Here is a 27,234-nt window from a genome sequence, read left to right as displayed (position 1 = left end):
TCCGCCTTGTCGGGTGCCCGTCGGGAGGCGCAGAGCACAGGGCCCGAGAAGCACTCTGCCCTGACAGCTGGTGCCTGGCAGAGACTTGAGACTCTCACGAGACGGAGAAGACCGACGTCCAGAGAGGGGAGGTGACTTGTCCAAGGTCACACAGCCTTGCAGCCATGGGCCTGGGATAAAGAGTGTGGACTTGTCAGGCACACCTGGTTTGAGGCCTGGTCTGCCTCTCGACCTCACTGACCTACCTGTGAATTGGAAATCACACCTCCCTCTTGGACTGTGCGACATGAGACATGCTGAGAACCCACTGTAAACTGCTCGGCCTGGGCCGTGGCGAAGTGCGGCGGGGGGACGGGCTGGACCCCAGTGTCAGCCGAGAGGCTCCTTGTGGCCTCAAACCCACCCGTGCGGCCTCCCGAGTCTGGGCCTCGTCTCCTACCTGTGTGAGGTGTGGGCAGGCCGGCTGGCCCTTGCCATCATGCTGTGGGGCTGTGCAGCCCCCTGGGGCCCGCCTTGCTTCCTGCAGTTTCCGGGCCTGAGTGTCCTGCGGGATGTGCCACCTGCGAGGGCTGTGGAAGGAGGTTGCCACCCCATCCTTCTGGGGCTTTCCCAGCAGGGACCCGGCCTCCATGGGAACCTGCAGCTTTCCGAGCCCTGGGGGCCATGCTCACCTCATTGCCACTTTAACCTTGTTCCTGTCTACCCAGCTTCTTCTTGGCTGTTGTAAAGAATTAAAACTCATGTTTTAGAGGTCTTGCTGCTGGAGGAGGGACTAGGGGCTGGGGGGCGGGGCTGACTTTACTAGTGGTAGTTTTCCTTTCCTTCCAAAGCAGGGGCCCCTGGCTCAGGGGTCCCTTATCCCCCACTGGCCACCCCACATTCCTCAGCCCTCTGACCCCTTAGCCTTGCCCTGCTCTCTGGAGCGGACGCAGGGATGAGATGGGCTGTCCATAAAAAAAGAAAAGCACAGTATAAAAAAAGTGCGGCTCATGAAAAGAATCACGGAGCGGGGGAGGGGCAGAGTGACAGTGGCTGAGGGGCGGGGCAACCCAGCCGCTGGAAGGGGGCGGGGCAGGGGCGGAGGTGCAGCCCAACTCCTCCCCCAGCAGCCGGCAGGCGGTGAATGAGGCCTGCGGCGCCTGGTCAGCGCTGGGAGGCCGCCAGGAATTCTCTGGCTGCCCTAGGCCAAGAGCAGAGCCAGTTCAAGGCCAAGCTCCGGCCGGGCTTGACCTCGGGCTCTCCGCCTTGGTCCTCTGTGCCCAGGGGCCTCGACTAGAAAGGGAGGAAGCGCAGCAGCATGGGCTGCGCGCGGGCGGGAGAGAGCAGAGGCCAGTGCCCGCGGCGCACCCAGCTCCTGGGGAGGAACTTTCCCGGCCCCTTCTGGGTTCTCCCGGCTGGCCTAAGAATTAACTAGACGCAGGGCAGATTCACAGGGGAAGTCGACTGTAATTAGGTACATACAGGGGCCCCCTAAGAACACGGGCCCAGCACAAGTCACGCAGGTGAGCCTTACGCGCCATCCAGGAGGAGAGCGGGTGGGGTTGGCCTTCAAAGGGGACGAAGGCAATTTACAGGCAGATGAAAGAAGCAAATGAGCAAATGTTGGATAAACAGATGTTTGCTGGGCTGTGCAGGGGCATTGGGACACGGAGGTGCTCTGTGATCGCACGGGCCTTGCTAGTTTCCCCCGTCGACCACCCCTCACTCATGTTATTATATTACGGTTTTCTGCAGCGATAGTTCTTCCCGGAACAGGCCCTCCATCTAAATTCTTTAGGCGGTTAGTTAGGGGGAGGGTCGAAGTCTTTTGGGCCTTGATTGTATTTAGCTCAAAATAATGTGCAAGCTGAAGAGACACATTTTGGGGTGGCAAGGTTCGCTCCCCTACACAGCCAGCATCACTTCTTTCCTCATCCCTCCTCCTAGCTCAAGTTCGTGTGTCCCCGCGTCCTCTCTGTCTGTCCGCGTGTCCACCTAGCCGCCCAGAGCTAGGCTCCGTGGGGCTCATGCATCTGCAGCTCAGGAGCACGGCTGGGCTCATGCTGTTAGAGGGGGCCGGCTTCCTGGGAGACCATGGCTAGTGTTTCATGTTGCAGAGAGCTCAGCACAGAATCCAGACACTCGGGGCTCATTTTCGCTCACCCTCGAGGGCTTTGCCGCTGTCACCCTGCAGGACTTTTGCTCTGGTCACCTGGAGGTCAGCACTGGATCTTGGTGGTGGTTACTGTGGAAGCACAGAGCACGTGTGTCCCCAGAGTGGGAAGGGGAGGGGACGAGGTGGCACGCGGTGGGTTGAGCCACAACGATGAAGACTTATTACTTAATGGCAAGACAGGCTTGCCCTCATTTCTGGGGGACAACTCTTGGTAAGCTGTGATGGCAGAAGGATAAGTGCAGCTGATTCAAGAGCTCAAACTAGCAAGGAATCATTGTTTTCTAATGTGCGTCCCGAGTGGAGTCGCCTCTTTTGGAAGGGGAAAGCTCCTCCACCTAACTACGGGGCTTCTGCAGGGCAACTGCTGGGATGTCGTCTGGTTAGTCCCTGCTGCCTGGCTAGGTCCGTAGAGACCACAAGGAAGGTGGTAACGGTGAGAGAGAAGCTCTTGATAAAACAGTCTTTTTCAGTGACAGTAACTAAACTGAACACCAAAGGCAAGATTTTGAACACGTTTAGGAATAAGTGAGCACCAGGGGCTTTTGTTGGTAGCTGCCAGCGAAAGGCTGCAAGGAAGGGGAGGCTTGGGGCTGTTCCCCAGACTTTGGAGGAGGATTCCAAGTGAGAACTCAGGAGTCGGGACCTCTTCCCGGGGACGGATAAGTCACTCCACGCTACTTGTGTGAACTAAAGTTCTCTGGTCCTCCCCTAAATACTTGCCCTGACCTAAGACTTCAGGTTTTAGTTTTGGACGATGCAAATGCCCAGGAAGGAATGGGAACCCACAGAGCCGTCTTTTTTTTTTTCTTTTTGGCTGCGCCATGCGGGATCTTAGCTCCCCTACCGGAGATTGAACCCGTGTCTCCTGCATTGGAAGCGCAGTCTTAACCACTGGACCGCCAGGGAAGTCCTGCACTGAGCTGTCTTTAGTCATTTATTCCTGTGTGTGAATGAGCCTGTGAGACCCGTTCCTGAGAACAGGAAGTGCAGGGCACTGAGGGCTGGGGAAACACAGAGTAGCAAGGTGACTGGATCACTGGAGATGCACCCCATCTAGTCTTGCTGTTTACAGTAGATTCTTCCCGCCGTCAGTAGGTGAGAATGGCTTTTTTCCGTCTATAGATCGGTGGCCCCCCTCTAATCGAGGCGGTCACCAAGTATCAAATGCCCACAGGGATGTCAGAGCTTGTCAGACTCTTTCCAATAATACCATCCAGGGCTGTTCTGGCTGATGTTCTAGGAAACTGGCCAGCTCTCTGCTCCACACCCCGTGGCTCCACAAGTCCCGTTCCGCCTGGCTTTTGAGCACCCGTCTCCCTGGAGTCAGTGCACCTCTGGGGGTCCCGATGTCCAGCCTTGCCTCTGCTTCCTCTGGGATTTGGCAGGAGGACCTTCTGTTCAGTGCTTTTGCTCCCCTCCTTCTGCAAATCTCCCCAAACCTCCTGAGGGCAGGTTTCCCTTCCAGCCTCTGGCCCTGCAGACCCCACTTTGCTTGGACCCCTGAACAGCCTTCTAAGCCCCACGCTCACACCTGCCCCTTACAGCTCGACCTCTACACGATAGCGAGAGTGGTCTTTCTAAAACCTAAATCAAAGCCTGTCCGCCTGCAGACTTGAACCTCCTAAGTGGCTTCCTGTCACACTTGGAACACATTCCAATCTCCTCACCCTAACCTAGGAGCCCCCGCATGATCCAGATCCCACCTCCCTCTGCACCCTCTGGGGTCTCACCCGCCCGCCCCGCCCACGGCGCTCCGTCCACGCCTCCTGGCCGCTGTCTCTGCGGCTTGTTCCTCCGCTCGGAAGGTCCTCTCCTTCCCCTCACTCCCAACCTTTCCTGACACTGATTCCTTTGCGTCCTTCAGGTCCCAGCTTAAATGTCGCCTCCTGAGAAAGACTTGTTTTTTTAAATTTTAAATGGGGGCATAGTTGCTTTACAACGTTGTGTTAGTTTCTGCTGTACAACGAAGTGAACCAGCTATGTGTATACACCTATCCCCTCCCTCCCATCGCCCGCCCAGCCCACCCATCTAGGAGGTCACGGAGCACCGAGCTGAGCGCCCTGTGCTGTACCGCAGGTTCCCGCTAGCTCTCTGTTTTGCACATGGTAGTGTGTATATGAAGAGAGACCTTTTTCTGACCACCCAGTCTGAGGTCATCGGGAGTTCTCAGGTTGCTTGTCCGTCTACTGGTTCTCTCGTCTGAGTTGTCCACCACTGCATCCACAGCTTGGTACACGTTAGGGCCTGGCGTCAGTCAGAGGACGCGAAGCTTTGCAGCCGAACAAACAACTCCTGAATCTTAGTGCCTTCAAACCACAAACGTTTATGTCTCGCCATGGTCAGTGGACATCTCAGGCCGTCGGGGGCGGGGGTGAGAGGCGCTGTGCTCACTGCAGGTGCCGGGGCTGACGGCGCGGCCACCCTCCCAAACACTCCCAGTGGCCGTGCCATCAAGAAGGGTCTCACACTGACAGTCTCCTGCCCCCAAATGACTACGTGTCCCTTCCGCTTCCAGGTCATTGGGTAGAACTAGTTACATCGCCTCACTCAAGCACAGGGAGCTGGGAAGTTCAGGTCCCGCCAGTGCCCTGGAAAGAGAAGTGGAAATACTTGTCAGACAGCGCTCTGGACTCAGTTGATAGTTTTGAAAGAGGGAGCATCTAGAATGTTTCTTCTACAGCTGCAGTGGGTACAAGTCACCTTACAGGGGCCTGCTGGGGATCTCGTATCCCTGCTGTTCAGGCCCTGGGCTCTGCGGGCAGTCAGGGTTCCCTTAGGAGAAGTTCAGCAGACAGGGGTGCCCCGAGACCAGACAGGAGCAGTCCCAGAGGCTCTGTGGCCGGTCACCTCTCAGGGCCCATCCCCCCATGGGACATGCTCCTGGGCCGTGACCTCTGTGAGACAGCCCTTCCAAAAGTGTTCTGATCCTCTCTGCACCCACCATGCTCAGCCGAGGCCTGGCGTGTCTAGGAGCCGAACAGATGTTCCTCCCAGGGGAATCCCTCCGAGTCCTGGGAGTTAAAGGAGGTAGGGAGGTGGGGGGGGGCGCGGGCAATGGGGGGAAGAGAGTAAGGACAGCATTGCTCAGAAAGCCCACTGCATTCGTCCTGCATGACATTCTGTTGCTAGTCACAGCAATGGCACTTATGCACCCAGGAAAGGTAAGGAAGCCGCCTGTGGCCACTGTGGACCCTAGGGGTGTGGGGACAGGAAACGCTGGTCGTCTCCACAACCCTGATCCTGTCCCCTAAACTGCCCATTTCAGCTGGCCGGGCTGCGGGGAGCCACTCCACTGTCTCAACATGCATTTGGTCAAATGACATCATCACAGCAGGTCATTCCCGCTGGGCTGCACACAGCGCTGGCTGTGTGACAGCGGTGCGCACACCCCAGACACCACGGGCCTCGGGACGAAATGCTGTCCCCTAGGTGGTTACGATGGGCTTGAGTGCACATCTTGGCCTCTGCTGGCAATCACAGTTGAAGCTAACATTTGTTAAGCGCTCATCAAGTTCCTAGCACTGTATCTACCGAGAGCTCTATAGGTAATTGCATTTAAATCTTCACACCTGCAGGGCACAGGCGCTGCTCCTATGGGATGGCTGGGGAAACTGAGGCCCACAGAGGCTAAGCAACTTCCTAATCATTGCTAGTTCTGTGAATCTGTGCTTCCTGATTCTAAACCTGTGCACTTCATTGTTACTCCATAGGAAGAAGTTTGCACCTGACTCCCCTTCTAGGTTATAAATACTAGAGAGCTTCCTTTTTTAAAAAAAGTTTTTACCTTGACGTTTATTTTATTGAAGTATAGTTGATTTACAATGTGTTCATTTCTGCTGTACAGCCAAACAGTGATTCAAGTTATACATATACATATATACATTCTTTTTCATATTCTTTTCCATTGTGGTTTAACAGGATATTGAATATAGTTCCCTGTGCTCTGCAGTAGGACCCTGTTGTGTATCTATTCTCTACACAATAGTGGGCGTCTGCTCATCCCCCACTCCCAGCCCATCCCTCCCCCACGCCCCCCCCTTGGCAACCACCAGTCTGCTCTCCACCTGTCTGTGAGTCTGTTTCGTAGGTAAGTTCATTTGTATCGTATTTTAGGTTCCACACATAAGCGGTATCACACGGTGTTTGTCTTTCTCTCTGAGTTACTTCACTTAGTGTGATCATCTCTAGGTCCATAGAGAGCCTCCTTTTTTGAGAAGCCTCCTACCTTCTCTCTTACAGCACCTGGCAGAGTTTCTGTCATATAATTAGCAGGCAATATAAGCCTTTAATGCGTACAAGAAGGGTAAAACAGAATACTTAGGATAGTAGGGTAACACTAGGATATTCTGGTGACATGTTTTTGGTTAAGACCGTTACTTAAGACTAAGTTAAAGCTTCTGTGCTTTTTGATACAGCTCTTGGTAAAGGGCCTGAATCTGTTAGCTGCTTATACATAGCAATGTAATCAAGGCACAAAGCCTCTCATATACCACACGCAGCACCCTGGTGTATAATTATCAACAAAGAAAGGATTAATTACACGGTGCTAGCTGCTATGGATATCAAATTGAACAAGAGATAGTTTTCATCCCTAGAGATATAGCGGCGGGCATTTAAACAACTGATTGCCATACAGTGTGTGACGGACGTGCCATGAGGTTTGTGTAGGGATCAGTGGGGCCATAAATCCTGCGGAGGCGAAGTGGAATGAGGGTAGGACTCAGCTCTAAGAAGGGGCAGTTAGGAAAATCAACCCAAACCCTATTTGGATCGAAATTACAAGTTCCTGAGCCTTGTGGGTGAAAAACCCGTCGGCCATGAGCTTACCCACTGAACTTCCGACATCAAGGCTACAGCTGGGGTGAGGATTCCGGCCCTTGTACGTGACCTGGACCAAGTCATTGCGAGGCCCTGGCAACCCCATGACTGCTAATAGGGTGTCATCAGCGTGGTGAGTGGTGGCGGCAGGCGGAGGTCCCGCCTCGGGAGCCCCGGGCCGGCGTCCCGACAGCCGCCTGGAGGCATCGTGATTTGCCTCGGTTTCTCCACATCAGGCCTGCCTTTCCCTTTTGCTTTCCAGGGCTCTGGCCTCGCCCTGACCTAAGCCCACGGCGGAAGCACCCCTGCCCGCCACGCCCAGAGTCCCCAGACCTGCTCGGATTCCTTCACTGGAGCAGTGGTCACGTGCAGCGCGTCAGCCGCCGACAGGAGGAAGTGGAGGCGGGCGGGGCCTGCGTGCGGAGCCCGCCCCTCCCGCCCTAGGCGGATTCTCATTGGAGAAGCTTCCTCCTCACCCCGCCCAAGGCTGGGAAACTCCGCTTCGGATTGGCTAGTAGGCTCCCGATGGGCGAGGCCTCCGGGGGACGGGCGGGAGCGGAAGGCAGGGCGCGCTCTCGAGGGGCGGGGTTGCCTAGGCGACGCCGGGCGCGCGCTCGGGGGGTGGGGAAGAGAGCCGGCGGCTCAATGACAAATCTGCTGGGCAGGGCTGGGGTCCGGCCGCCGGAGGAGGCGAAGGAGCGGGCGGGGCGGGTTTAAGGGCGGGGGCCGGTGCGGACGGCCAGGCGGCGCGGGACGGGTCGCAGGTAAGGGTGTCGGCGCCCCGGCGGGGCCCTGCGGGCGAGGTGGGGCGCGCCCCGGGCCGGGTGGCACCTGACCCCGGCTCCGCGCAGGGCTGTGGCAGGAGGGCGACCTGGGGGCGGCGGCCCCGCTCGGGCCGGGGGCGGGGGTCCTCCCAGACCCACTTGGGGCGGAGGAGATGGGGGCGGCGCCCCAGCCACCTCCCGAGTCCGGCGCTCCTTCCCTTGTCCCGCAAGTGGCCTCTGCCGCCACTTCCTGCCTTTCGGGCCTCCAGCCGAGGAGGGTCCACTTCCTCAGGCCCTTAGTCGCCGCTGTGGTCAGGGTGAGGCTGTGAATGTTGCACAAACTTCTTAGCGCCTCAAGAGCTTGGCCGTGGACTCCCGGGGGCCGCGCTTCGGAAGTTGCGCGGTCTGCTGCGTGTTGGGTTTGCTGCCGTCCTGGTGCTGAGCGCAAAGTTGCCCCCCGCCCAGCTCCCTTACGCGAGGGGCTGGCGCTGGGGCGGCTTCTCCCGGGGCGCGCCTGGACCTGCCCGTGCGCCTCGTCTCGCCCCCGTAGGTCTAGGAGGTCGTGCCCGTGGTGGGTTCAGACGCTGGTGCCGAGACAGCTGCGCCCAGGCTGCTCGTGGGAGCAGCGTCCGTTCTGTGCTCGTTTTCGGGTGAATTCTGGAAACGTTGGAACTTTGATGTTGCTTTCAGGTGAGTCTTCCGGAGTGAAGCTCTTGTGTCCCCCGGACTCGTTTAGAATTGCCATTGGGAGAGACTTGGCTGATGGCTCGTTGGAGTTGTCTGTGACTTGGTTTCGTCCCTTGTAGAACAGTGAACTTTCTGCTTTGCCCCGGTTTCCTAACCTCATTTTAAATGTTTTTTTGGTTAGGTTTTGAGGATGGATAGTGGGCACTGATTGTCAGAAGGGCTAGTGTATCTTTCAGACGGGTAAATGACCCGTATTTTAAGAAAGCAGCAAGATTCTCGGATGTCACAGTTGGAAACAGTTTAAGGCAGTGTTCCGTCAACCTGGAACAATATGATTGGAATGTCAAGTTCTCAGATACGGGGTGAGCGGGAAAGGTAGGCTTGAATATTGGGAAGGACAGGAGGGCAAGGTGCGAAGACCCACGTTCTGAAACTTTCTTCGTGGTGTGATCTCGAGCACAGCTCTGCACTTCTCTGTGCCGCAGAGTCCACAGCTGTAAAAAGGTGATAGTCATGCTCCTTGTTAGGATTAAACGAAGTAAGGAACCCTGGCGGCTTCCTTTGTGGCAGTGGGGGTTAGGGTTAGGGGTGGGAATAAGGCCAGGGACACACATCCCTCGTGTGTGGCTTCAGATGCTACAGCTAGTCTTTCTTCTGCCCCATCTGGGTCTTCCCTTCCTTTTCTATTCATGTTATTTCCCATTGGAAACAGTGACTATTCTGACCTGAGATGTCAGCAAGATTTCCCTATGCCCAGGGTTTCGTATGAAAAAAAGTGGGCGGGATAACTTATTAGATGTCTTTTGGGAATACGGGACTGGACACAAAGATAGGAAAACAAGAATAGGGCCGCAAATGGGATCTCAGTGGGTCTTGGTAGAAGGTGGAAGAGGTGGAAAAGTTCTGATTTCTTGCCTTAATTCTTCAGGGTTCTTGCCTTGGTGGAAGATGGCTTGATATTCTGGAAATGTTTAGACCACAGGGTTGAGATAATTCTTTGGGCTGCATCACCCAATCCCACAATAAGTCTTTGCATTCAGTTACTAAATTCTTATCCACCTAGAAACATAATTGGAGCCTCTTTCTGAAAGCTGAATGTGGAGACAGTGTAACAACCTAGAGCAATAGCACTGAGAGATCCTGGCAGCTCTTCTGAGGCTTCCAGTGCAACTTGTCTCAGGGTGATAGCAAGAGTCCCACTTTTCATTGGCTCCAAATGCAGCTCGTCCTTGACTTACTGAAGTTACGTCCCGATAGACCCACCATAGGTTGAAAATATCGTAGGTCAAAGACGCATTTAATACGCTTAACCTGCTGAACCCATTGCTTAGCCTGGCCCACCTTAGACCTGCTCAGAGCACCCCCATTGCCTCCAGTTGGGCAGAATCACCCAAGACAAAGCCTGTCCTATAATAAAGTGTTGAATATCTCATGTAGCTTATTGCATTCTGCACTCAGAGTGGAGAACAGACCGGCTCTGTGGGTATGGAGGGTACGGACTGGTCTTGTATCAGCTGTTCCCCCTTGTGGTCCTGTGGCTGACTGGGGCTGTGGTCCAGCATCACAGAGAGGAGTTTTGTTTTTTTTCTTTAGTTATTGGAGTATAGTTGGTTTACAATGTCGTGTTAGTTTCAGGTGTGCAGCACAGTGAAACATACATGTGTGTGCATATATTTTTCAGAACCTTTTCCATTATAGGTTATTACAGGATATTGAGTAGAGTTCCCTGTGCTGTACAGTAGGTCCTTGTTGTTCACCTGTTTTATATAGAGTAGTGCATATGCGTTAATCCCAAACTCCCTAATTTACCTCCCCCTGCCTCTCATCCCCACATGCTATCCCCTTTGGTAACCGTAAATTTGTTCTCTATGTTTCTGGGTCAGTTTCTGTTTTGTAAATAAGTTCACATTTGTATCATTTTTTAAAAAGACGCCGCATATAAGTGGTATCATATGATACTTGTCTTTCTCTCTCTGACTAACTTCACTTAGGATGAGAATCTCTAGGTCCATCCATGTTGCTGCAGATGGCATTATTTCATTCTTTTTTAAGGCTGAATAATATGCCATTGTATATATGGACCACATCTTCTTTATCCATTCCTCTGTTGATGGACATTTAGGTTGTTTCCATGTCTTGGCTGTTGTGAATAGTGCTGCTATGAACATAGGGGTGCATGTATCTTTTGGAATTACAGTTTTGTCTGGATATATGCCCAGGAGTGGGATTGCAGGATCATATGGCAGCTCTATTTTCAGTTTTTTAAGGAACCTCCATACGGTTCTCCATAGTGGCTGCACCAACTTACATTCCCACCAACGGTGTAGGAGGGTTGCCTTTTCTCCGCACCCTCTCTAGCATTTATTATCTGTAGACTTTTTGATGATGGCCATTCTGACCGGTGTGAGTTGGTACCTCATTGTAGCTTTGATTTGCGTTTCTCTAATAATTAGCGATGTCAAGCATCTTGTCACGCGCCTATTGGCCACCTGTACGTCTTCTTTGGAGACGTTGTCTATTTAGGTCTCTGCGCACACAAGAGGGTATCTTACCGCATATTGCTAGCCCGGGAAAAGATCAAAGTCCAAAATTTGAAGTAGGTTTCTACTGAATGCTTATCTCTTTTACACCATCATAAAGGTGAAAAATCGTGGGTCACATCCTAAGTTGGGGGCTGCCTGTACAGAACATAGAGCCTGCTGGATGTTTTTCTAAAGTGAATGAGTGTTGCTGAGGAGTCTGAATGGAAGAGAGCTGACTGAGTACCAGAGAAATGGAGCCCTTCCCTCATCATGCGGAGGGGGCCGGGGTGGGCAAGGAGGAGGAGGGAACCTGATCCTTACTGAGCATCAGCTATCTGCTGGCACAGACCCCCTGATCTAACCAATACCAGGTAAGTATCTGGCCTTGGAGATTTGACCATGAGCTGTGTCCTCAGTTCTTTTGGTTCCTAGGAATACAAATACGGGTGTGCACGTGTACATATTGGATGTTCCAAAAAGTAGAGGGGCCAAGCAGACATGAGGGCAGGGCGTGTGAGCTTTTGGGTGGGTGAGAGTGGAAAGAAAGACGAAGAGAATGTGGATGCGGAGTGTCAAAGAGGGAAGGTACCTGTGGTTCCTATAGCAACTGCAAAATACCAGCCGGGTCTCAATTTCAAGTTTATGTTACTCTAAAAAAAAAGTAAGTGCTTATCATTTTCCTGAGTGTTCTCTGTCGTGGTTGTAGACCAATCTTCGGGGAGTTTTTGCCTTTTAAAAAATCGAAGTCTAAATGCAGAAACGGGTGCTATCAATAGATAATGGCTAATACATTGCTGTCTTTGTTGCTTTCGTCAGTGCTTAGTGGGCAATATGTATACAGTATGATTTAGGCCCACCAGATTGGGAATCGACATACAAAATACTGAGTTAGGTCTCATCCAAATTAAAACATTCCAAGCTATGTAATTTTGCTTAGTATATGTCATGAGTTGAAGGAAATAGAGTAGTTTGGTGCTGTGTGGCTGCCTGCCTCAAAAGTTTATCTGTCTTTTGAGTGAATTTTCTACTGCTGTGTAATAAATTGGCCCAAATTTAGCAGCTTAAGACAACAGACATTTATGATCACATAGTTTCTGAAGTTCAGGATCTGGGAGCAGCTCGGCTGGGCGCTCTGGTTCAGAGTTTCTCCTGAGACGGGGCACGCACAGGCCTGTGGCCTGGGGGCCTCAGTGCTCACCACGTGGCCGCTCCGCAGGGCTCTGCACAACCTGGGCGCTCACCTCCCCCGGGGCAAGTGACGTGTGTGTGTGTGTGTGTGTGTGTGTGTGTGTGTGTGTGTGTGTGTGTGTGTGTGTGTGTGTGTGAGTGTGTGTGTGAGAGAGAGAGAGAGAGAGAGAGAAAGCGAGAGAGAGAGAATGATCACGATGGAGACTGCCGTGCCCTGGTACCTCCTCTTGGAAGCCGTGTACCATCCCTTCTGCCAGCACATGGACCAACCTGGTGCAGTGTGGGAGTGGGCTGCCCTGGGGAAGCCTGATGACCATTGGCATTCTTGGAGGCTAACTACCACAGTTTCCTTTTGAAGGTTTTGTTTCATACGCTTCCTGAAGTTTGATTAAAATGCAGCTGGAGTTTTTACTATTCTACACTTGAAACGTTGTGTTCTTTCTCTGCTCCTTCATTGTCAGATGCTAGGATTAATTAGCCAAATATTCAGTAGCTTTGGAAATTAGAAATTAAAATCTCGCTAGTCCCTAAACCAAATGGAACAGCTGAGCTTTTTTTTAACCCTGGGACAAATTGGTAAAAAATTATTGCCAAAATGATCTCCTTGATGAACAGCTTAGTCAGTCATTAGTGATCTGTGGTTTTTTTTTGTTTTTTTTTTGTTTTTTTTTTGCGGTACGCGGGCCTCTCACTGTTGTGGCCTCTCCTGTTGTGGAGCACAGGCTCCGGATGCGCAGGCTCAGCGGCCATGGCTCACGGGCCCAGTTGCTCCGCGGCATTTGGGATCCTCCCGGACCGGGGCACGAACCCGTGTCCCCTGCATCGGCAGGCGGACTCTCAGCCACTGTGCCACCAGGGAAGCCCTGATCTGTGTATTTTTTAAAAATAAAACTCACTGGCAAAGTAGCTGAAAAACTCTTGGAAAATGTGGGTGATGGACACAAGGCTTTTTATTAAACGCTTCTTCCTGACTTTATGTATGTGTGAAACTTTCCACAATAAAAAGATTTTTTGAAAAGGGGGGAGGGAGAAAAGAGGCATAATCACAGGAAAAAGTTTTCTGGAGCCCTGACATTAAGACCAATAAATAAACTATGGCATTCCAGGAGGAAGAAAAAAAAAAAGGCCCTCTTCCAATTATTGTAAAGCTTTGGACAATATTTCTCTGCTTAGCAATTCTTCATTTCTCTTTTGAAACCCTAATACATTTTAACCATCCACCTGGACAGAAGGGCCCTATTCTTTTAGCTTCTAGATGAAATCTTTCTGGAGTGTCCATACGTGGAGAGAAGAATTTAGGGATCCTGAGCCGGAAGACTGAGTCAGTGACCTCCAGGTTTCTTTCCGTCTCTAAAAATTCTATGATTCTAGTACTTTCATGTAACAGATATCCTTTGACTCAAGCATATTTATAACAAGAAGCTTCATAAATCATGTTAAATTGTAACTTCAGCAAATGAAGTCTTCTGAGAATCGCTTCTGTTCATTCCAGCCCAGTTCAAGGCTGTTGCACTTATCAGGAGGCCAAGTGGAAAAGTCAGCACAATTTGCCGTTCCTTTCTTCCTATTTTTGGCTCTTTTCCCATCCGCTGCCCCAGTTTATGAGCTAGTGTCTTACTTTCCTTTATCCTACCGTTTATCCTCTCCCATTGTCCCCTCTTTCCTCCCGCCAGTCAAAACAGGAAAAGATGGGGGCCAGTCAGCCATTGCGGAGGCGCTGATCCCATCGTTAGGACTGGATTTCAGCCAGCGTGGTGCCTCTCCTCACCCTTGCATATTAGGCCTTTTTTAAATCTCAAATTGCATGTTTGTTCAGTAAAGTCTGCCGGTTTTTTAACTTCTAAAGGGTTTCTACACCTGATTCCAAAGTGGGGTAGGTGAGGGCACACCACTGAGAAACCCTCTGCCACCAGCGGGGCGTCCTTCATTTCAACCCGACTGTGACACTCTACCCAGGGGTAGCGCCAGACTCCACAGCTCAAGGGCCCAGTCCCACAGGACTGGCGCCGCTTCAGACACCAGTCGCGGGTCCAGGTCGTCACCTGTGCTTCCGACCGAGTGGCTACAGATCGGAGGTCCCCGTGACACCGTGATTGGGTTTCAGGTGCCAGGTCGTCACCTGCACTCCTGACCAGCTGGCTATAAAGCAGAGGTTCTCACCACCCCCTGCTTGGGTTCAGTTAATTTGCGGGAGTGGCTCACGGAACTCAGGAAGCCCATTTACTCGTTAGATGACCAGCTTGTTACAAAGGATGTGAGTCAACAGCCAGGTGAAGAGTGCACAGGGTGAGGTCCCAGTCGCAGGAGCACGTGTCCTTGTGGAGTTGGGGCCCCCAGGTGGCACGTGCCACCGTGCACTCTGGTCTCCCACCTGGAAACTCTCCTCAGCGCCTTCTTTTCGGTTCTTACGGAGGCGCCGTCACACAGCATGGCTGATTCAATCGCTGGCCATTGGTGATTGATTCAACCTCTAGCCCCTCCCTCCTCCCCAGAAATCAGGGGGTGGGGCTGAAAGTTCCAGCCCTCTTTTCAAGGCTGGGTCCCCCAGCGTCCTCGGGTGCTTCCCCAGAGCCCCCTCATCGGCCTAACCCAGTTGTGGTGGGAAGGGGCTTGCTATGAACAAGACGACACTCACATCACCTTTATGGCTCTGAATCGTTTTCAGGAACTGAGGACAAGTGCCAAACATAACATAAGGTGCTCCCCTTGCTCTTGTCATTCAGGAAATTCCCAGGGTTCTGGGAGCTGTGGGCAAAGGCCAAGGACATGTGGGAACTATAATTAGGTCACATCTGAACGACCACGTATACCTCACAGTATCATAACCTCCTAACTAGTGGAAAGCCTGTCCACCGTCCCTTGTCCACTGCCATTCCCTTAGGCCAGGCCTGCTGCATTGGCCCCGTCTGCCCTGGGCCCCTCTGCTTTTCCACACTGTAGCTACAATGATCTTTTCAACTTGCAAGTCTAATTTTGTCACCCATTTGCTTGTAACTCTTGGAAGGCTGTTCCGTGCACTCAGCAGAAAGTCTAAAATCCCTAAACTACTGGCCCTTACTTTCCCCTCTGCCTTCATATGATGCCAGGCTCCGCCTCTTTCTTTCTGCTCCAGGCAGCCACGTGGGTCTCTCTTCAGTTGCCTGAGTGTACCGTGCTTCCTCTTGCTTCCGGTCTTCCTAAAGCCAGATGAGGAAAGGGTAGAGCGCGTGGAAGGGGTCCTGCGCGGGACAGTACTTGGCCTGTGCTGGGAGCTGAAGGAAGGCACACTGGCTGGGGGAAGGCCGGTGCAGGGTCTTGGGGGCGACGGTGTGTGGAGGGTTTGGATTTCATCCATGGTGGGCCGTTAGCGGGCCGTAAACACGCGTCCGCTTGTAGGGGCTTTTGTTTACAGCGGGACTGTGTGGAGAAGAGCTTGCGGGGAGGCTGAAGTGGCGATGAGAGGTCAGTTAGCAGGTCGTGGCCGGTCAGTGGTTGGTGGCTGGGCCTGGGCTGTGGAAGCAGATGGCTTTGGAGTGTGACTTGGAGGTGGAATTAGCAGAACTGGTCGTGAGTTGAGGTGGCAGCGGGGCCAGAGGGGTCACAGGTGACTCCTGGGTTTCTGGTTTTAGTGATGAGTATGGTTGGCTATGGGGAATCACGAAGAGCGGGTTTCAAGGGGGGAAGAATCAAGAGTTCTCTTCTGGGAACGTTAAGCTGGAGAGTCTCGTGAGACACCCAAGCGGGGAGAGGTGGCCCAAGGCAGAGGAGGTGAAGGAGCCTGGAGGTCAGGAGAGCACCCTGGGCTGCGTCCTGAGAGTTCAGGGGCTACAGATAAAGCTGCTGAGACGGATGAGATCCCCACAGGGGAGAGTGGGGACGTGAGGGGGAAGGCTGAGCTCGGAGGACTGACACGGGAAGCCAGGTAGAGGAGAAGGACCTGACGGCACCCCTGCCAGTGGGGCTGCAGGGCCTGGGGGGCCGTGTCTGCAGGGAGATGCAGAGGGCTCTTTGCTTGGCCCGCTAGGCGCCTTCCCCTTGCTGGGCACACTTCTGTCCCAGCTGCTGCACGCTTGTGTTTGAGAGGACCGGAGAGGAGAAAGAGAAGTTTAGTTGGAGTCTGCGGCATGGAGTTTATCGGCATGGAGTTTATCGGCGACCTTGACGGGACGGTCTCGCTGAGCTTGTGCTGGGGGAGGTGCCGGGTCGAGCGGATTCTTAACGGAGGGAGGAAGCCCAAGGCCCTGCTGCTCAGAGGGGCTCTGTGGCGGGGGCGGCGTCTGGGCGGCGCTGGCGGAACCGAATCCTGGGCGCCACCCCAGACCCGCCGAGTCAGAATGCGCGTCTGAACAAGATTCCCAGGGAATCTGCCCGAGAGGCACTGGCACGGAGAGCCAGGCCCACAGAGAAATTGTGTCACCGGCCAGAGGGGCGTATATGTTTAGGACGAAGGTTAAGCAGACCGCGTCTGTATGTTGTAGGGGAGGATCCCGGAGGGAGGCGAAGGCCGATTGGCGATGCAGGGAAAGGAGGGTGACGGCAGAGTGCCGCTCTTGGGCAAGGGGGCAGCACGCGGTCCAGAGCCTGCGTGGAGGGCTGGCCCGCAGGAGCCCAGGAGGAGGTGGGTGTGGATGCTGGGCATGGGGGGGAGTAGAGGGGCGGCATGCTCGTGGCCTCTGTTTGGGGAAGCTGAGGTAAGGGCACGGGGGCAGAGTGAGCACGGGGAGGGCCTGGGGAGCCTCCCAGGGAGGTTTCTAGGAAGCGGGGAGTGCATGCCCGTTCCGCTTTGTGACCCTAAATGCCCGGCCTGTGACGCTTCCTGAGGCTGGTTGCGTGGTGTGCTTTCCCGCCCTGGCAGCGTTTTTCCACCAGGCGCGGGTGCTGGGAAGGATGGTGAGCGGGAGGGAGGGGCTGCAGGGTCTCTGCCGGGGAAGGTGGGGCGTGGGCCCGCGGGGGAAGCTGCTGGAGGCCAGGGCTGCCGTGTGCAGAGGCGGAGAGTGCTGGCGGGCTGGCCCGTGAGCCGCTGAGCTAGCAGGTGGCGGCCGGGGCTGGCCCGCCGGAGGACATGGCGCGGATGGTGGTGCCCTGCCGTGGCTTAGCTTCGGTGCCTCGGCCAGTTTCTTTCTCGAGACTTTCTAGAGGATCAGAGTGATACTCCAAAGGTGAAGTGCTTACTCAGAGCCAGGTATCGCGATAGGGCTTTTCTCGTTTCTTCATAATGACCCGGAGGATACAGATCTCCTGTGTATTTTATGCATCACACGGAGGCTGAGAAACGCAACTTAACCAAGGTCGTTAGCTCCCTCATGGCAGGCTCCAGACTTCGAGTTGAGCGGCTTTTTCTCCTGATCCACACTGCAGTTGGTATATACCTACTTTTTAAAAAGCTGTGGTGAACTATACATGACATAAAATTGACCATTTTGACGTTTTTTGCACGTACAGTTCAGTGGCGTCAAGTACATGCACGTTGTTGTGCGGTCATCACCACTGTCCCGACTCCTAGGCGCTTTCATCATCCCATTCTGAAACTCGGTGCCCGTTGGACACGAAGCCCATCTTCCTGGCCCTGGCCCCGGCCCCTGGCCCCTGCTGGTCTACTTTTCATCTCTGTGACTCTGACTGTTCCAGGGCCCTCGGATAAGTGGAATCACAAGGAGTTTGTCTTTTGTGGGAGCTTATTTCACTCAGTCGAATGTCTTCAGGCTTCATCCATGTTGTAGCGTATGTCAGAATTTCATTCCTTTTTAAGGCTCAATAATATTCCACTGTATGGATGGGCCACATTCTGGTTTCCATTCCTCCATCGATGGACACTTGGGTTGCTTCCACGTTGTAGCTATTGGGAATAATGCTGCTCTGAACATGGGTGTACAGATATCTATTCTATCTGCTTTTTGTTGTGCATTTCCTCTCAGGTCTGTGTTTTATTGATAGAACTTGTGCTCTAGTTGCCTCTGCATTTCTGTCTCTTGATGAGCTTTACTGATCCATGAATTCCAGGATTTCACACCACGTTTAAGGTCTCTCCCACCCCACCCCACCCCACCCCAGGCCACTAATGGAGCAGCACAGTGTCCAGCTCAGAGTGGGGATTCTGAGGCAGGACGGCTGGGTGGCCACTCCCAGCCCTGCCACCGACCAGTTAAGTGGCCTTCCTGGTCACATAGCTCTGTGTGTGTGCATGTGATGGCTAGCAGATAATGCAGAAGTGGTGGTAGCATGTCTCTAAACAGGATCTTATTTGGGTTAGTCACTGGGGACGGGCCCGCGTACGCTAGTTCCAGACTTGACCTTCGGCCGTCGGGAAGTGAAGCAGCTCCCGTGTCTCCACGGCGGCCTGTGCAGGTGAAAGGAGCTCAGGTCTAAACTGGTGGCCCGCTCCAAGGCCAGTGAGATCCTCAGATTCCCTGGGGGGTGAGGGCCTGGCGGGAGAGGTCTTTATTTCAGAAATAATCACACATTCTTAAACAGCCAGAGCTTGCCAGTTACCCGCCACCGTTTCTTATTGCTTAGCTTGTAGCTCAGCAGAGTCATCCTTCAAGGGCATAAGCTTCTCAGCGTTTACCAGCTACCACTTGTCCTTCTGAGGCCTCCCAACCCAGACGGGAACTTGCTTTTCTTATCCACCACGGATTGAGCATCTCCTAAGTGCCAGGCACAGGGCACACAGGGTGAACGGGCAGCTCTCGGTGTCTCTGCGGGACAGACCTCATCCAGTGCAGCCATGGGTGGTGTTGACAGGCCTGGGAGCCTGCATAGACTGGGAGGGTCCGCTAAGCTGGGCAGCGGGCTGTCCAGGAAGGTGGGGGGGGGGTGGAGATACTCAGGCGGCCACTCCATCAGGAGGAAGGAACAGCATGTGCCCAGAGGTACAGACCAGAGGCAGGTGCTTATGAGAAGCGCCTCAGAGCTTTCTGGCTTTGTGTTAGTTAATTGAGTTTGTTTGCGTTTAAGGTTGATTTTTTCCCCCTTTGGCGGGAGAACAGATAAAGAGATATGCTTTAGGGAACAGAAACACCTAAAACAAATTTCCTTAGGCACACGGGAGCACTAAGTTGTTTTGCAGATCTAATTTCAGAAGAAAAAAAAAACAGCAAAAACTTGGAAAGGAACTTAGATCATTTAATTCAACTTCCTTATTTTCATAGACATGGAAACTGAGTCATACCTGCATAGGAAGATAAAAATATTCTATTCCCGGTGCTGGGGGCAGTAGCAGCTACACACAGGGAGGGCGCCCTGGAGTTTCCTTCTCTGAGTCAGTACACGTGGGAAAGGCTGAGACTAGGGAGAAACTGAGCGCTCTGATGACTGCAGTTGTTTCCTGCCAGGACCGTCACTCCTGGAGTCCCCGTTTCGTGAAAAGCAGTAAGAACATGTAAACTTACCAACTAGAGAAGTCCATACAGAGTGTCTTTGTTTGCTAGATAGATTTGCGGGAGGGCTCCGCCGCGGCCCTCGTGAGTCTGTGGCTGTGGAGACCCCTGGCTGGTTGGCCAGCAGCCCCTGGAGCTCAGGTGCTCAGAGCAGCTGTCCTGCCCTTCCCGTCACGGGGCCGTCCAGGTTCAGCTGTCCCCTGCAGGGGCCTGGGCTCCCTTCCGAGAGGCAGATCGGGTACGAGACGGCCAGTCAGAAAGGTCGCTGCCAACCAGATAGCAATCAGATGACCGTAAGTGCTCATTTAAAGCAGTGGGTGAAATGATGAGACTATTAAAGAGTATTGAAATAACAACCGTAAGAGATTAAAATTCTTTAGTGACAAATTCTCAAACCTTAAAAATATAAACTGATGTTATCCACTTGTCAAACTTTGCTTTTGAAATAGGGAAGTAGTGGCTTACAGTTTTTAGGCTTTTGACCATAAGTACCAGAAATAAGATATGAATGAATCCCCGAGTGTCAAGTTTACGCCATGCGCTAGATTTCATGATGATCACGGTTTGGGTAAAATCCATGTTATTTAGGTTGCAGCATGATTTACGTGATGATAAAAGGGAAATAATCCGTACAATGGCAGGATACAAGAGGGAAAGGCAGCTCTGGGGCCTGCCATCAGGGAGCTTCAATTATTGTGGAATGAATAGCAAAAAGCAAGTAAGTAGGAAAAAAGAAAGCAACTGTAGGCTGGGGTCAGGGCAGTGAGAGACGCAAAGGGCAGAGGTGCGGGATGCGAGGGGCGCCTGAGGCCGGGCGGTCTGGGAGGCCTCCCTGAGGACGTGATGTGAATGTGGAAGCCCACAGGACAGGGAATCGAGTCTGAGCGCTGACTGCGAGAGGCCTGGGGTTGGGGGGGGGGCGATGGTTGGGGCAGAGCAGCGGGCCACGAGGTTGGAGAGGGGAGACCCACGGTGGGAGAGCAAGTTCTGGTCCTGGCGGCATCGTCCGGGTCCCTGGACATTGGCTATGAGCCAATCGGTGACTTTTCTGCTTAAGCTACTTTCACCTGGGGCTTCTGTCACTGTGGACAAGAGTCCTAGACATACAAGGGGCAGAGCAGTGGGATTCCCTGGAAGCTCCTTCAGCTGTATGTAGAGTTCATGCTTTGTTCGTTCAGGAGGAAGTGCTTCTGTGTCATGTATTTCCCCCCCTCCCCGGCCCTGCCTGGGTCTCAGTCCCTGGACTTGAGTTGTTTGTGTACTTTCAAAGCCAGGTGTGCTGTCACCTGGTGCCCTCGGTGTCAGGTAAGCAGCCTCACACCCAAAGGGTTTTTTTTTCTAATTGAAGTAGAGTTGATTTACAATGTCATGTTAGTTTCAGGTGTCCAGCAAAGTGATTGAGATCTATATCTATATATTCTTTTCAGATTCTTTTCCATTATAGGTTATTATGAGAAGTTGAATATAGCTCCCTGTGCTGTACACACACGGTAAAATTCTATGCTTTCCCAAGAGAAACAGTCTTTAAAAAATTTACTTTCTCGTTTACTCGGGGCTCCCCTATTTCTGAAGACTTTAAAACTTCAGTGTGAATATATGGAGATGGTTGTAGTACTTGAATTTGCAGAACAGAAGTTAAATAGAAGAGCCTATGATGAATAAGATTCTCTAGTTAGGAGGTGAATATGAAGAGGAAAGCATTCACTTGATGGGCTGAATGAAAAATAAAGAGATCATCTCTAGGGATGACATCAGAGAGGTAAGCTGTGATATTTCTCATCTCCATCGAGTTACTAGAAACTCAGGAAAATAATTTTGAATCAGTTTGTGAAAAGTGAATCAATTTTCGTAAGATAGCAATGAACCATGGCCCTTGCAAAAACAAAGGTGGTAGCACAGTGTTATCTGTGAGACTGTCAGCCAATAGTCATTAGGAAATAAGAATTCCAGTTGAAGTTAGATTCATGGTTCCACCTAGATGAGTATTCTGATTGCTGTGGAATTAAGGTGATAACTGATTCACTTTGTTATAAAGCAGAAACTAACACACCATTGTAAAGCAATTACACTCCAATAAAGATGTTAAAAGAAAAAAAAAAGAATTAAGGTGAGAAAATGGCTCCCATCTTAGTTAATTCATTCAATTAATATTTAAATACGTTTTCTGTGATAGGTAATGGGTGAAATCGTGGTAAACAAAATACAGACTCTGTTCTCAAAGGACTCAAAGTTTAATGGGATGGTTTTCAGTCTAGGTGTGAATTGGAATCACCTGCACAGCCTGAGCACCTAGGTTTCCATGTGCCTGAATTGGAATCTCTAAGGGAGTGGGACCCAGGCACCTATATCTTTGTCCTCATTGTTTTAAAAAACTTTTTAGTGTGGAAATTTTCAAATATATATAAAAGTACAGAGACTAATATAATCAACTACCTTGTATCTATCAGTCAGCTTCAACAGTTTATGGCTAATCTTATTTCATCTACATTCCTGCTTCCTCTCTTCCTCCTTGATAACTTTGAAACAAATCCCATATATCATTTAGCTTCTTTCGTAATGAGGTTAAATGTAGTCACTTGAAATTTTTTTAAAGAATAATTCCTTAATATTATCAAGTTCAGCCAGTGTTCAGAATTGCCCAGTTTTCTTGTGTGTGTTTGTTCCAGCTGGGATCCATATAAGGCATGTGTATCAGTCAGTTGATATGGCTCTTAGGTCTCAGAATTTACAGCTTCCCTCTCCATCTTTCTTTTTTCTTGCACTTTATTTGTTGAAGAAACTGGGTGGCTTATTCCATAGAGCTTTCTGCAGTCTCTGTGTTGCTGATGGTGTGTCCGTGTGGTATGTTCAGCGTTTTCCTGTCTCCTGCACCTCTGCTAAATCAGTAGTTAGATTTAGAAGCTTTTTTGTCAGGACTACATCATTGATAATTATGTGTCTTTTTCAAGATGTCAGGTTGTCTCTTTTTGTAATGTTAGCAGCAGAAATATTAGATTTCTTAACTCATGAGGAGTTGCAAAATGGTGATAGCCCCAATTCCATCATTCCTTGATTAGTTAGAATATTTTGTAAAGGGAAACTTTGCTTCATCTATTATTTGGTCACCAGTTAGTACAGTTTACATAGGAGAAGCAAGATACCTTTTTAATTCTTTCCCTTAATTTACCTTTTTTTTTTTTTTTTTTTTTTTTTTTTTGCGGTACGCGGGCCTCTCACTGCTGTGGCCTCTCCCGTTGCGGAGCACAGGCTCCGGATGCGCAGGCTCAGCGGCCATGGCTCACGGGCCCAGCCGCTCCGCGGCACGTGATCTTCCCGGACCGGGGCACGAACCCGTGTCCCCTGCATCGGCAGGCGGACTCTCAACCACTTCGCCCCAGGGAAGCCCCAATTTTTTTTTTTTTTTTTGGAGAATACTGGGGGCATTGTACATGAGGTTGGAAAATGGCCTCTCAAAGATTTAATTTACCAATTTTTAAAATAATGAGTTGTTTCACTTGTCCTCTCAAGGTGGCGAATAGGTGCTTTCTTAGTTTCATTGTGAACAAATTAGATGTGTTTTGGTCCATTGCAGTTATTATCTTTATTGATCTTGAATTGCCCATCTTTGCCCCATCTCTTCAACTTGGCTTCTGAGCATGTGTGTGTGCCTGTGCTTGCACGGGTGTGCATTTAGAAATTATTATCTTTGTAGCTAACAGCATTTATTGCTAAACTACAAAAAGAACCTCTGAAGAGGGCTGCCACTTTAATTGCTTACCTTCTAGAATCAGTGTTGACGATAGAACAATCAGGAGACATTTCCTTAATGGAACGTGGATGAGAAATGTGCCATAGTACGTGTTATGGAAAATTATTTAAAATAGGTCCTCATCTTTATTTCTTAAAACTCTTCCCTCATCGTTCATTCATTCTTTACCCATTCTCTGGGCATTTCTAGGTCTCTGATTCACTGCAGGCCCTGGAGGCACACATAGGAATAAGACGCTACCTACCTATCTGTCCAGGGAGTGTGTGTGAGACGGTTTACAAATAACCACAAGTGTGTGTCGTGTCATTAAAAGGATAGGGATGTAGGGGTTCAGTGCTGTCAATTCGTATTCTCACACACGTGCGCACTCATGTATATAGTCATTTTGTCACTACGATGTATAATCTGGTGTTAGGTGCTAAGAAATAGGAAGGCTGCATGTCGACTTTCAGTGCTAAGGGAAATGATGTCCCCTGAGTAGACAGTGTCACTGTGCTTTTCTTCGTCATTATTCAGCATTTACACCCCCTGCCATCCTTTTCCTGTGTTCCTTCATATTTGAGAGTGCTGGTTTTTTGGGAGGGAGGGTCCTTCATGACCTAATTTAGATGGGGTTGTTCCTGATTGGGATCGTAACAGGAAGTGGTAAACAGTGGGGATTTGTCTTGACCCTTAGAATAGTGCTGCTTGTTAAAATGCAGAGTGTGATTCATAAACAATCTGTGGAGATGCTTTAAGGCCATGAAAAGTATCCTGTTCCTCATGTAAATCTCCCCTTTAGCTTTAGCATCTTACTAACGATTCTTGCCTGAACCGGTCTTTACTCTGATAGCTGCAAAATGTTGGGGTTTTTTTCACTTTCCCGCCCTGTACGTTTATCAGTCCGCCTTTGGTGTTCTACTCTAAGCGGGAGCCCTCCTGTCTCCCTTGGTTTGTTTAATATTTACTCTAGGGATGGATTCATGAATCCCTTGTTTTTCAGTGGTTTGTTTTCATTACTGTCCGTAATTATTTTGGTGCTCAGATTGTCCCAGATTTAGGATTGTCTTCCATTTTGATGATTTAAAGGACTAAAAACTTGAATAATATTCTAAGAGACTTACATATTATGATTATGGCCTATTAGTAATATCCAGGTTACCACCTTCAAGTCATATTATCTGGAGAAAAAGTGCTAAGTGCAATTCTTGGCACATGTACAGTGTCTGATCATTTCCCATGTGCTTTTGTGTACCATGTTACCCAGGACAGATGAATTTTATGAGGACTGAAGAGTACTTTTTTTCTACCTTTTCAAATTCCCATTTGATTTTCATGACAACCCTCTGATACAGACAAGGTTGACTCTACCTACTGATTTGTTCTCTCCCAGCTTAAGTTGAACGCAAGACTAATGACTGTATTAGCCCGTGGGATTGGGGGGCAGTAGAAACCACACACATTTGCATGGTTCCTGTATCTAGACCGTGACTTGCTTTCAGAATGTTGCTTCTCAGGGGAACATGTGTTCTTGTGTTTGAATCAGTGCTTGGTGGTGGAGAGCCCCCTCTAACATTAGTGTGTCCTATGGAACATCACGTAGGAAAACCATTTCCCGGCTCTTCTGCCTCCTTGCCAAGCCACCTAAAGGAAGCTGTCTTGGTGTTCTGTACGGGAGGGTACGTGTTCATTCTTACCCCACGCCTTACAGTTAGGCTGGGCTGGGGGACCCACCCGCAGTGGCTCCCTGCTTTCTCTAGGATAGGTTTCTTCAGACAGCATTTTAGGCTCATTTGTAGATGAACAATCTGTCTTCTGAGATGCAACGCCCTGTCACTTCCCCACCCCATACCTGCGCTTCCATGTCACGTGATACCGGACCCGCCAGGACGCTTCATGCCTCTGTTGCTTTGCACGCCTTCCGTTATGTGTGGGAAGCTTCGCTCTCTCAGCCCCTCTGCTGAGTGAACTTGGACTCCATGTCGAAGCCTTTCTGGATCTTCTTTTCCCAGAGTTCATCATGCTTTCCGTCAGACCTTGTAGCGTCTTTATCACTGCATATGGGCAGTTCTATTTCCATGCTTTGTTTATACATCTTTCCTTAGGAGATTGCGTTTTCTAAGGGCAGAGATGCACAGCTTAGCACAGAGTAGTGTTTAAATGGTTTTTTTGGACAAAAACGAAGCCACTATAGAGCTTTCCAGTCGGTAGGTAGTAGAGACGTATTAAAGGGTGTCTGTTGGTGTGTCTCCCAAATCCCCGATGAAAAACTTCTGACTGTAAGGTGTGAGCCTGCCAGGACTTGGCGTTATGGGCCCCGATTCCCCTTGTTGGAAGGTCTGTGTTGTGGCTTTTGTGTACTGGCGATGAACCCAAAGAGTTCTTGGAAGAGATTAAGAGGTTTGCAAGCCCCTCGGAGATGGTTCTGGGAGAAGTATAATTGCTTTGTAAACAATGGATGTCTGCTGAAGTTAGGGATGGCATGTACTGATGTCTACAGTTTCCGTGGAAACACATCAAGAAGTAAGATGGACTGATGGGTGGGTCAAGGGAGGCCCGATGACTGGGTTTGTGATAAAGCAAATGGAGTAACATGTTGATGGTAGAATCCAGGGCTGCGAATATGGGTTCACTGTGCAGCTCTTTCTACTTTTCTGAAAACTTGGAACTTTTGCTAATAAAATGTTCGGGGTAGGGATAGCTGTGTTATTCTTTAAGAACATGTTTATGGGCGAGGCACATCTGTTATAAACATTAAGTTGTCAACGTGACATTCCTGAGCCTCACTGACTTGTTTTCTTCCTGGTATTTCTCCTCCTCTGCAGCTGCCTCCTTCACATCTCAGTTCTCCCTGTAAGAGCATCCCCTGACCTGCTCTGATCTAGATGTCCCTCCTCTGTGACCCCAGAGCCCTTGGATACTTCTGCCGTAGAATTTGTCAGCCATACTATAATCGCCGACTAATCTTCTGTAACTAATCACTGGACTTTGAGTTTCTGGAGTGCAAAGACTGTTTCTGGAATGCTTTCGGCACAAGTAACAATAGACTCAGAATGGTCTAAACAAATAGGGGTTTATCATCTCCGGTTCAGGAGCCTGGAGGTTTGCAGTTTCCAGGATCGGTCCAGGCTGACTCTCCTGCCTTGCCCTCCGCGTGTCAAGTGCTCACGGGTTATACAGACTGGAAAGAACCACCATGGTTGTTTCAGTTTTTGAGCTTTGAGCACAGATATTTTGGCAAATATCTGTGGATTTGTTGAACAGTCTTCAATCCATTTATTGTGGTTTCTTCTAGGGAAGCTGACTTTGTGTTTTGAAAATAACAGCTCAGAGTTAGATGTCTACGTGTGTTTGAAAGCACCCCTGCCCCTAATCTGGAAAAGGATTTCTCCATTTTCATACAACTCTAATAATTCATGGAAGCAAGGCTGCTTCGGAGAAATCCTGTGATGGGTTGGTGGTCTGGAGTTTCCAGCCTCAGGCACTGACCTCGGCCCTGTGGTGGCAGCTGTGGACCAGAAATTAGGCCCAAAGCAGCTTCGCCTTCCTGAGCCTTCGGGGGAGGCCGGCTTCTCATCCCACTTACCCTATTTTAGTCACAATTCAAATGTGCTTAATTATCTAGTTAATTGCTTAGAAGGCTTATTAAAAAGCACGTCATTAGAAAAGGGAGAGTGGACAGAGGGTCCAGCTTGAGGGGAGCCAGCACACAAGTGATCCCACCCAGAGCAGCGGGTCACACGACTGGTTTCCATAGTGATGATGATCCTTGAATCACCCGGGAAAGCTACGAGTATGGTCAGTCTTCACTGCTTAAGAAGACAGGTAGCTATACTACGTGAAAAATAACATGCAAAACTACATACGTATGATCTCAGAAAGATGTTAAATATAGGAGTATATGGATTAAAATATAAGAATATACAGATTAAATTACGGGCAGGAAGTAACGCTGTAATACCGAATATCTCTGGGTGACAGGATTTTTCTCTTATTTTTTAAGATAGTTTTGTGTAT

The 27,234-nt window shown here is 50.6% G+C and overlaps 1 protein-coding gene across 2 annotated transcripts in view; it reads left to right on the top strand.

Moving 5' to 3' along the window:
* Nucleotides 1-7,676: 7,676 nt before the first annotated feature.
* RALB (RAS like proto-oncogene B) overlaps nt 7,677-27,234 on the top strand; it is a 40,766-nt gene continuing 21,208 nt past the window's right edge. Inside the window, exon 1 of one of the 2 annotated variants that reach the window (XM_060017044.1) lies at nt 7,677-7,738. The gene's annotated coding sequence lies outside the window, so the exon portion shown is untranslated. Of the gene's footprint in view, nt 7,739-8,055; nt 8,429-27,234 lie in introns of those variants that run through there. The other variant, XM_060017045.1, reaches the window with a different exon arrangement.

The sequence above is a fragment of the Delphinus delphis genome, chromosome 7 (genome assembly GCF_949987515.2).
Source record: "Delphinus delphis chromosome 7, mDelDel1.2, whole genome shotgun sequence".
Taxonomy (NCBI): domain Eukaryota; kingdom Metazoa; phylum Chordata; class Mammalia; order Artiodactyla; family Delphinidae; genus Delphinus; species Delphinus delphis.
The sequence above is the reverse complement of the archived record's forward strand: the minus strand, read 5'-3'. Positions and strand labels throughout refer to the sequence as shown.